Source organism: Oryzias latipes, chromosome 9, assembly GCF_002234675.1.
Source record: "Oryzias latipes chromosome 9, ASM223467v1".
Taxonomy (NCBI): domain Eukaryota; kingdom Metazoa; phylum Chordata; class Actinopteri; order Beloniformes; family Adrianichthyidae; genus Oryzias; species Oryzias latipes.
In genome coordinates this window covers 10,015,401-10,027,438 of record NC_019867.2, presented here as the reverse complement: position 1 = coordinate 10,027,438, position 12,038 = coordinate 10,015,401, and the positions used below count along the sequence as shown (strand labels likewise).

The 12,038-nt window shown below is 39.9% G+C and overlaps 1 protein-coding gene across 3 annotated transcripts in view; it reads left to right on the top strand.

The window, feature by feature from the left end:
- Window positions 1–12,038, top strand: part of grid2 (glutamate ionotropic receptor delta type subunit 2) — a 562,418-nt gene that overhangs the window by 265,960 nt on the left and 284,420 nt on the right. The gene's annotated exons all lie outside the window — the stretch shown is intronic.

Sequence of the window (12,038 nt, the reverse complement as noted above, 5' to 3'; positions counted from 1 at the left end):
TCTGCAGGTTTAGGGGAAAAATGGGGAAAACCAATGAAAAGGGGTTAACTAATCTAATCAAACTAAAATTAGACTTTACCGGGAGAAAGAAAATAAAGATCATTTGTATGCAAAGCGCCTTGTTAAATGTGGCCTTTAAGTGAAAAGGTGTGAAGCAACACATTTTAGTACAAGTAGGGATCCCCGTCTGACAGTCATTCATACATTGACGCTTTGGGATGCTGGGTATTTTGTACTTCATTTATATATATATACTCTAAAGGAGTTGTGGGGTTTTCTTCTTCTGTATCATTCCCCAATTTGATTAAATTTGCCTGCATCCCTCTGCCCACTGCTGTCCTCCCATGCCAGAAGGCTGTTCATAATTTTCTAGCACAGTAAGCAGTGGCCACATTAGCATGAAATTGGCTTGTTTAAATGACCAGAAAGCATTCATGGCTGCACTGCCTGCACTGTCACCTGTCACAGGCACTCCTCCTTCATTAAAAGATATATAATCATTTTTGCAGTGCTGCTTCACCAATGAGAGCGTTTTACAACCCGGCATTGTTTTGGTACAGGCTCCTGGAGGGAGGCCTAAATGTGCAGACTGTCATTACAGGAGAGGAACTAGAGGTGGTTTGGATCGGATTATTGAATTCATACCCAAATGTTCAGTGTTTTTTTAACTTATTTGAAATAATCTTATATTTTCATTAAATCACTGACATTTATTTTTATGATTAGGCCTTAGTCACAACTGCCCTTATGGGTGGAAACGGCTTTCTGCAGGCAAAAAACGGGCAGGTCTGTCCACTCAAGTGGTCCGTAGGATACATCAAAGTCGCTGACTGCTCCGTTCATTGTTGGGAGAATAGGGTGAAAGACATAATGGAGTATCTATGTGTCATATCTACATATATTTACATATGCTGATATGTTTATTCTGGGACTTTTGTATCTTTTAAAGGGTTTAAAAGATACACAAAATGTAAAATCAACTTTTTCCAGCTTGGAAAACAAGTAGGTCCTCACATTGCGTAGAAAAGTGAGGAAAAGCCCCTTCCAGGAAGAGTCTGTGGGGCCAGCACCCCTTCCAGGCTAACACACAAACACCCACTTTTTCTGCAGAGCTAGACTGCATCTGCAAAAACTTGTTTCCTTGGATATGCATCCATCTTAGCAAAAGTTTGGATGTTGTTTGTGTCTGTGGGGGAAACGCAGACACGCTGCTGAGGCTGGATTTAGGTTGAGGTCATAAAATGGGCGGCACCAACATCTGACTTCCATGTTCGAAAACAGGTTGCGAAATGATCTAATATTTCATAGAAAAATGTGTTCTTTAGCGTGTCAAAAGTAATCTTATTGTTAATTCTGAAAGACTTAAGAACACAGGCCTTTAACTCCCTTCATCCACTTTCTAAACCCGTTTTATCCCTTTTTGGGGTCACGGGGGCGCCACAGCCTAACCCGGCTAGTTGTGGGCGAAAGCAGGGTACACCCTGGACAGGTCTCCAGTCTGTCAAAGGGCATTTAACTCCTAATTATTATTATATTTTGATGTCTTATAAATTTTTGAATTTTACTTCATATCTGATTTGTCATATTTGTAACCCTTGAAACCTGTGCAGGAGGCCCTTTAGAGCGTATTTTGCGTGGGCATCCTTCAGGCCCTTACGAATCATTTGCACGAGGTCAGTAAGGACCCCGCGCACCGTACCAGAGCATCAAATACTTTACGATACACTCTCAACACGCAAGACAATGGTACATTCCGTTTCCATGACGTCCCTTAAGGTGGCTGCACCCTCGTGCGGGTGCAGGTGACCAAGGCTTTAGCTTCATGGCCAACCTGTGGGATATGACGTGTGTGTAACAATGACAAAAAGTCCAAAATGTCCCCAAAAGAGGAGTATGCACCAAAGGAATCTAGATGTTCGTTATTAGTTTCTAAAATGTTATTTTTAAAATGTAAAAAAATCTTCTCTTTAGTCTCTATGTGTGAGTCTACAGTGTAATCTAGATATGCATATGATTATGACTGAAGCGTGTCACTGTCACAAACCATCACATCAGTTCTGCTATTGTAACCAAACATCTACATCAATCTTCACTATTTATTTGGTTTTGCTGAACTTTTCATTTCTGTTTTTGCTCGGGAGGGAAATGTTATCCTATCTGTGAAAAAGAGGATTCTTCTGCTTCGAGGACGGGTCATTTGTTTCTTTTTTCTCTGTAGAAAGAAGAAAGTTGACTTCTGTCTCAGTCAATTATCCATGATGTCACAATAACTGACTCAAGTGCCGTGATTCATTTTGAACAGAAGAGAATGATGACCACAGATCTGACTCAGCATTAATAGTTCTTCTAGGTTGCAGGTTTTGCCAGCTGGGTCTGCGTAGAGTTTTTGTTTAAGATCACCAACAGCTCGTCACTCGACCCTGCAGCTGCAACACTTATTCCAGACTTCTGAACACAACTTGGATGTGAGCTCATGGCTTATCTTCATTTAATTATCCTCTGCTTCTTCTCTTAATTTTCAGCTTTTTATTATCTTAATTTTGATCTAAATGTTAAAATGTTCTTCCACATAGCCTGGAGGCCCGCATTTCTGTTCTGTTCCAGATAGAGTTGGGTCACAGCAGGGGCTGGAGCAGAATGATTAATCGTTCGCTTTTATGTCTGTTTACATTCCCTTTTTTAAAAGTAGTCCTGAAAGCCCACCTGGCTTTTTACTGGCCCTTTTTAAAAAGGGAGATCATTGCATTCTGCTCCTTCCTTTGCTTTTACAGCCGTGCCGTGTCAGTGAAAAATCAGTCTTGGACCAACTCACCATCACAAGGATGGTGCTATTGGTCTTCCACAAATGATGTTTCTAATATTATCATTAGGTTCTTACAGAGAAAGCATGTTCAAAGTCCAAATTTTTAGCGGCTCGCAGGATCTTGCAATAAAATCAATAATATGTCTGTATGATTTCTTGGTTGTGATTGGATACATTTCGCCATAAGCCGTTATAAATCTGTAACAACAATGTCATGAGACCATTCTGTGACTTTCTAGCTCTTTTCTAAAATGTCGACTACAAACGAAAGGAACAGACTTATTTCTGTGATCAAAATAAGAGTGTTTTCTGAATAAGATAACTATTTGTGTTACTTTCCTGTTCCAGCGATTTATATTTACAAGTTTACAGTGAGCTTTTAAGAATGAATAATATATAACATTTCATGCAAAGACAGAAATAACTATAAATATTTTGTAATTTTATTTCTGGTTTTTAAATAAAAAAAATCCACAATTATTTTAGCAAAAATGTACTTAGATGTGTTTCCATTTTATGTGAACAAATTTAAAGTATCCCATCACAAAAAAACTTTCATTACATAGTGGAGTTCGATTTAATGCTATTATAAGGGTTCAAAGAATGCAGGCTGAACTGTTCCACTGGTCCGTCTGCGGTGCGTCTCCGTTGGGTTGACACAGAAAAATAGAACGTTGATTAATCAATCCGAATGTTTACATCATTTCTATTTACCAATCTGTTGACACGTCAATTTCACAACAAGAGCCTGGGAACCAGAAAAAGGTCTGGGTTTCAAAATAAAAACTACAGTTGTACTTTCAAAATAAAATTTTATATGACTCTATTTCATATTTCCGGTGACGTTCCAGTGAGATAATACATGTTAACACCACGGACCAGAGTTTAATTGTGGAAATTCAAAAACATAAAATCATATCTGATAGAAAACATGTATTTTACGCGGAGTCAGTTACGATGGAGAGGGGATGGAGTTAGATCATTTAAGTGTTGGATGAGCAAAGAGAGCGGGACGAGGATGAAGCACTCCTCTGGGATCCGGGAGGGGGGACGGATAAGGGACGCAACGGAGTCCATGCAAATTATCGAAACCAATTTGCAAAAAAAAAAAAGTTAGAGAGGAACTCTTCCTAAAGTCGGTCGGGCACAACAGCAAAACCAAAAAGGGAAAAAAAGAGAAAACAGAACAAAAATATCCACTTCACATGTTCTTACCTTTCATTGAAATGTGATGAAGTCTGTCTCTTCCTTATTACACATTTGCTTGAGATCAATCTTCTGTCTTATGGAATAAACTCCCAGCTCATGTAAGAGAGGCCGACTCAGTTTCTACATTCAAAGCTAGACTGAAAACATTCCTCTTTGGACAGGCTTATTGTCAGACTAGTTAGTATTCAGAGATTATTTAACTTAATGTTAGTTTGTTTAAATTAAACTTAATAATAACTATTTCTTTTAAAAGGCTGCTAGAAGTTGAAGCTGGGGTAACTATGGTACACTGGGGTTCTGTCCTCTTTCCTTTTTTACTTCTACCCTTCCTCTCCTCTATTCTTGATCATAATTTATCATTTAGTTCTCCATGCCTCTGTTTGGTGCAGTGCGATTCATGTATTGTCCCTCTTTTCCTCTCCCCTCCTGGGGAGTGGGAGTGCTTCCAGACTCCAGTTGGCTCATCCGTGCTCCAGTTCCTGACCGTTTACCTCGCCTTTGCTCCTGCTCCTACACCTGGCTGTGGATCCTGCCTCTGGCTCATCTCTGGCTCGTCTCTGCTCCTGCTCCTACACCTGGCTGTGGTTCCTGTCTCCGGCTCGACTTGCGCCTTTGACTGTCCCGATAACCACGGCTGGATGAAGCTCGTCTGCTGGACTTTTATATATGTAGTTGTAGATTTAGATAAGTTAATTCTTCTCTAAGATTTCTGGTAAATCGCCTGTCCGTCCTGGGGGAGGATCCCTCCTTCATGTGGGCACCCCTGAGGTTTCTTCGTTTTTTCCGGAATCCGGTTTTTTTGGGAGTTTTTCCTTACCGCGAAGGGGGGTCTAAGGGCAGGGATGCCAGTATAGCTTAGTCAGTTTGTTAGTTCATTTTAGTATTTTTCTATTGAACTCTTTGTATTCGTGATCCTTTTGATTTCATGTTTTACTTCGAAGCCCATCGAGACGACTGTTGTTGTGATTTTGGGCTATACAAATAAAATTGAATTGAAAATTGAATTGAATCAGAAATGACAAAGTTGTGCCAGAAGGAGCTCTAAAGGCAGGAAACAGACAGATGCCATGAAAAATCTTCTGAATTTGGGCTACAATGGATCTTGGTATAATTCTCATAAATTTACATGACCAAATATGTTAAGCTGGAAGGCATCAAAGTATAAACATTATAAACTCAATGAAAATAATTGAATCTGTTCGTTCAAAAAGGGCCCAAGTCCAAGAAAGTTGTTTTTCCTGGAAATGATTTTAATTGCATAGCTTAAAGGGAGGCTAAATCATTAATACTTTACCCAGATTTAGCTCCAGTTCATAGCTTACAAATGCTATAATATGAAGTACCTCACTTTTATAATTTCAGAGGACTAGCAAACTAAACTCTCTGGACTTGGGCCCTTCTTGAATTAAACAGGGCCCAATATGGATAACTAGTGCTGCCATCTATGGGATAATGCAAAACCCATGCAAGAGAGGCCCAAGTCTAGGAATTTTGCACTTAATGCATTTTAAATGTCAAGCATAGTCAATACATTACAACGGACTTGGGACTTTTTTCCACATAATCAGCTTTTCCCTTGAAGACCACAGAAGATCTAATATCTCTATTTTGAAAAATTGTGGACTCGGGCCCCTTTTGAACGAAAGGATTCAATTTGTGGAAACAAGTTTTTCTCCAAGGTAAGGCTAAGAATATTGGTAGTCCTAGGTGGAAAGGTTGTAGCTGCAGTTTGCCTCAAACTAGAGGAAATATTAAAAAAATCAAATAAAAAATAAAAAAACTGAAATAGGAAAAGAGTGAAATTTTGTTTAGTTTTGCTTGAACAGGGCAGAACCAAAATCACTATTTTGTTTGGTATTTACTATTTTGAAAATCAAAAGAACAAGAAAAAATCCTGATATTTTTTCCTCGACCCTCATCAAGCAGCAGAACTCCTTGTTCACATAAAAAGAAAAGAAACTGATGCAAAAAGAATTTTAATTTTGGGCAAAAGATCATTTCAGGAGTATCCTCTGACTGTTGAAAGGGGCCAAAAGAAAAGTATGGAGGAGAGTGAGCTGAAAAGGTGCGAAAATTGGAGCTGCAGAGGCAAACTCAGCAAGTGGGAAGCAGCAAGAGAGGCTGGCAGCTAAGTGTGAACATCAACCAAAAGGCATGTAATGAAGCAGAAGAAAAGAGTGCCTCATATTAGGCACAGAGAGGAATTCAGCAGAACCCCCCACCTGCTGAGGAGGGACTCAAGGAAAAGTAGCGAGATTGTTGCATGGTAGAGACATAATGATGGAGAAGCCATGAAAAGAACAAAAAAAAGAAGGTAAAAAATACTGCAGGACTTAATGTTCCACCTATGCCACAATGCCCGAGGGGACAATTGAAGTGGAACATTTTTGGTATGTTCAGAAGCTGACCATCTCTTTATTTTTTTACTGAGTTCAACAGTTCAATTCTTACTTTTCTGTAGTTGTAATTAGAGTTGTGCTGTTGCAGCTGAAAAAGGTCTCCAAGCTTTTGCAGCTTTGTTTATAACTGTCTCATTATCAATTGACAATGAAATGTTCTTATTGCTACCAATTAGCTGAAAGTCGATGAGTGCCTCCCAGCCGGTGGGCTTTTCTCTTTTCCAAAACTCTGTTTCTGGGAATTTCTGTGATCACTAAATTATTTAGGCAGTGGTGGCCAATCCATTAATAAAAAGGACGCCTGGTGCTCCCTGAAACCATATTTGTTGTGACATTTCCATCATATATTTGGCTCTACCATCAGGGGGAAATATAGGCTCTTTTATGAAAAAACGCTGTGATTTGTCGAGTACAGGAACTCTGCTGACCCACGGGGGTTAAGGAAGATTCACATAGCCACTACGTACATTTTGCCCATTTTCCACGTCTGAAATGTTGGTCTTATGTGATACGTGCGTGATATACATAATTCACACGTGTTTCTCGATGTGCACAGATGTCTGTCGAGGGGTTTCGGCCAATGGGTCTATACGTAAATTCGGTTTTGAGCTGTTCAAAATTTTCAGTTGATTGAAAATTCTGCAGATAATGCGTCTTTACGTAGTAATTATTATGTAAATCTTACACAATTCTGCGTGATCTTTTCGAGATACATACACAAATTTGTGGCTTTTCGTGACCATTCTACGTATGTCTAACAAACTTTTCATGCCTGTACCACTGATTTATAACTTTTATATTGCGTATACGGCGCACATATCACTTTAAAATTTTGTAATTCACTTACAAATCACTGAAATATTGCATATAAACGGGGGAATGATCACGCACAGTTCATGTTCTACCGTGATTTACGTGTTCTTTGTGTAGTTTATTTGTACTCCTTCCACGGTTTTAATGTGGTTTACTCATAATACATTTGTGAAAATTTCCCTTAAAGACCACAACTTTTTTCCCTCTTTCTCACGTATATTATTGTATGATTAATTCTCATCCAAAATAATTTACAAAATGGCTCTGTGATACAGCCTATATAAAGGAGAAATGGGGTTATGTAGACCTAAATCTTTAATAATGATTAAAAGATTCAGCGCCTCTAGGTAAACACATTTGGTGCGGAAATGACTGGTGAACCACTCATTTACGTGTTTTCTTCTAACCTGCATGATCAAGCCCGTTCAAATTTATTATTTACATTGGCATTGTCTTCTCAGCAGTTGCATCAAAAAAAAAAAAAAAAAAAACAGTAGGGGATCTGGCTAGTTACTGATCAAAGGCTACCAGGTACTGACGAAACAGCATGTGGTTGAAATATTTTATAAAACGTACAATAACATTGGAGGTGCACACGGTTTGTAATTACATTTCTTTCTTTGGTCTCCAAACTTTGCTTCAAAAAAATAGAACAAAAACCAAAGATGAGACTTCCAATAAATATATTTTACGTTGGATATTTTGGGAAAATTGCAAAAGGAGCATTCTGTTTTTAGTTTTTGACAGATCATTCTGAACATCTGGAATATTTCATTTATCAAATAGAACCTGCAGCGGCTTAAACTAAACTAGAATGAACAATGGTCATCCAAGAGCAGACTTTTGTTTCAACAGAAAACTTCAACCTTAATCTAAGTCAGAAAAGTGGTCACTAAAGCCTCATTTCCACAGTGTGGTCCAGTCCAGTATTTTGAGCATTTCTATTATAAAATGAACCTATTAAGTCAGATAGAACCATACCATTTTTGGGGCCCAGTTGGGTGTAGAACCTTAGAAAATGGAATGAATCGGTTAGGGCGGAGCTACTGTTAAAATCTGTTGATTGGCTAGAGGATAGCGGCTGTTTTCCTCTTCTCTCAAACAACAGTAAATGCTGTGTATGTGCAAAGTACCCTCCATGCGCCGTGATGATCCAACTTTGAATGAAAACACTTACCCGAATTCCCTCGACCATTCCAAACCAGACCGGACTGTACCGCTCAGTGGACATGAGGCTTAAGTTGCCTCTTTGGGGTCCATGGAGACCTCTCATGAAGAAAGACCAGTGAATGGGTGATTGGACCCAAATTGGTTCTACTTCAGTCAATTGCTTTAAGCTTTTTAGCAGTTCAAATGAACTCTTCCTAGTCTGAGATGTCATCCTGTTCTCATAAAACAGACAACCCAACTGTTGTGGCTTTCATGAACCAACAAGGAGGACTGAACTCCCCACACAGCGGATATCTCTGGTACACTGACTGTTAACCTTGGCTAGTGTTCATTAACTGTATCTGAGGGCAACCCAGCTTCTAGGTGCTCAGAATTATAGAAGCTTTCCAGGTTGGAACCATATAATTAAGGATCTGGTGGATCTGTTTACTTCTTAGTGCCAGCTGCTCTTCTCCCAGGCAGCTCAATGGGCATCGACCCTGTGGCACATGAGTAGCCAAAAGCTCTTCTCTATACTTTTCCATTGGTGGCCCTATTCCTACTAACTCTGTCTAGAGTAAAGGAGATGGGTTGGTCTGTCATGCTGATTGCTACTCGCTGGCCAGGGAAGCACTGACCTGTAAAGATTGTCTATCTCCTATCCAGGCCTTGGAAGCCACAGTCCTTGCTCAAGGACTTACTGTCTTAAGCATGGTGAAACATTTCCATTATCACCCAGAGAAGTTACCTTTGTTGGCTTGCCCTGTTTGTGATTTGATTTAAATAGTATTCAACTCCCTCTCAGCATCATTGACACCATTCATTGTGGTCCAGCATCATCAAACAGAACTCCATTTGTCCCACAAATGACATGTTTGAGAACTGGTGGGCAAAATAGAAGGTGCTGTGCCTGTTCAGTGTTGTTTAGTCATTTTTGTTCCAGAAAATAGACCAGTTATTTGTATTTTGGGCAGGACCTGGAGAAACCATGTGCCAAAGCAGCATCTTTTGGAAACCATTGCTCCCTCCAGGTCTCCCTGCACATTCAGGGGGCACAGTGACCCCATGCCCACAGAATAAGGATCATGATGTAGATCATCAACATTCCTCAGCACTCAGAGATACCCTAGTGGTTTTTGGGCTTCTGATAACGTTTCACAGCTCTATTCCAATATATAAAAAAACACTAAGTTCCCTGCAATTCCGACCAGGTACAAACTGCAATTATTCATTTCCTCTACCAATTTTCAAATGTTGGCACTTCCGTGAATTGAAAAGAACACCACCCATATGTAACGATCAAATCCAATTCCCCAGTTAGTCAAAGGTCAACCCGGTTTAACTTTCAATTCAACATATGTTCAATGGCTGTGCGTTTTGTACGTCAGCTCAAAAACGGTCATAGAAAATGACGTACCGACTCATGAAGTGGTCACCTGAACGCGCATTGCCAAGGATGGTGTAAACGTAGCTTCACTCGTGCCATTCAGAGAACCAACCTATAGAATCAAACATTTTGCTCTGAACACTGATATTGTATGACTGTGGCTGTGTACCATGTTACAGAACACTTCAGCATAAAACACAAATCAGAACACTTAGGATTATAGTAACAGTGACCTTCAGGTGACTATTTAGGACTACAGTGTGTCTTGATTACAAGATTACAAGCAGACCACTCACTTGAAGCAATGAAATAATAACAAAGTCTGTCTACACCGCAGCTTTTCCTCACCTGGTTTTTACTCACCTTTAACCATCAGTTTTTCTAGTCTTTACAAGTCATACGACTAAAGTGCGAGGAAAATCTGAAGTCAGTAGGGCTCCAGTCGATTATGTCGATTATGTTGTAAGTTCATTTTATGACTCAAGTCACATCATGTGATTGAAGTCTCATAATCACCTGGCGCTATCTTTATTGGAGACTTGAAGTCATTATTTTTAATACAGCATAGATTGGGGAACAAATCTAAGCTTTTGAAGCTTTAAAGCTCTTGTGTACGAATGATTGACATCTGGAGGACTATATAGAAGGAAGATGTTTTTATTCTTAGCAGATATATTGTTTTTCAATTGTACTTTTTACATTTTATGTTGTTTTTTTCCACCATAACAGGCACAGGAACCTTTTCCATGTCAGATTACTTGGGTTCCATCGATTTTTCCTCAACCTACTACAAACCAATGCACCAGATAACAAAAGATTTCAGGGTCACAGAGGCGCTAAAAGCTTTCAACTCCAAAGAGCTCACAATTCCAGGAGGGTTGGCCTTTCTGTCAAAACCATATCACTTCCCTCTGTTATGGAGGGAGAGAATTGTGAAAGGAACATTATGCAGACAGATGAAATGTGGAACAAAACAAGCAGCGTGGCATTTCATGTTGAAGTGATGGAACAATGAAAGAAAAGTGGGGAGAGAGGAGGAAAAAGAGAGACGATAGAGTAGCTTAGCAAGAAAGAGGGAAGGCCTGGAGCAAAATAAGTCGTGAGGAAGAACGGTTGCAGGACAGGAGTGCTCCCCTTTGAGATCAGAGTGAGCAAGGAGGAAAAAGAGCTGGCAGAGTGTGCATGCCTGGAGGGAGTTAAGGGAAGCCAAAGAGAGGCAGACAGGTGGGAGGGACAAATGTAGGAAGAGTGGAGGAGGGAAATTAGATTAGAGAGAGAGAGGAAAGCAGAAAGTATGGAAAAAAAAAAAGCATCTTTTTGCACCTTAGTTGCATTTTGAAATATGTCTTGGTTGTGTTGAGAGCTATCTTTGAACAGATCCACTCCATTTAATTTTTTTGCTTTTGGTGTTTTTAACATGTTCTTTTAACCCTTAAAAAAAAAAAAAAAAAAAAAAGCTCAAAATTGTGTATCTGAATATTTCTTTATTCAAATTGATGTCAATCAGGAGCAGATGAAAGGATGCCACTGGAAATAGCTTGGAACTGTAGCTTAGGTGCTACAATCAGTGGGCCACATGCTCCCTGCTCCACTCCATTCTGATGCATCCACTCGCCATTTCTGTTGCACCAGTAATGCTATACTGGGGTTACTAGGGGCTGTTGGCTCACAGATGGATGATGGGAAATAAGGATGGGCTTGGTCCGCATCAACAGTTCTGCCCACAAATCAAAGGACAATTTTTAATGACCTAATACATTTTTCATTCAGTCTTTTTTTGTTTTTCTACTGCGGGAGCTGGGTCTGAACGATCACCGCTCTCAGCTGTACTTCAGTCTCTTTGTGACCCAGTTTGACAACTTGCTGTCCCGCATTAGTCATAGGAGGAAAAAAAATTGACTAATACATTTACAGGACAACTTTTATCATTGTCTGAATGCCACACAGAATAATGTCATGAAGTTTAGGAGGGGAATAATCAGATTCTGCTTCATGTTGGTTTTGGACTCCACTCACTGTCACTATTGCTCCACATGCCAAAGCCGAGTTCTTCATTGTTTGATGCAACGAAAATTCTTTGCCAAACTTCAGATATTTGACCCTGCGTGGCTGTTGGAATTTTCTCTGCACTGTCCGAAACATGATGCCGCTGGACAGCCGCACCCAAAACAAGACCTCTGATCGCGCCTGTAACCCTTGTGCTATCCTAGGCACTTTAACGTTGGGACTGGGGTCATCTGGACCCCACAAGACAGTGCGCGGAAGCTTTTTTCTTCAA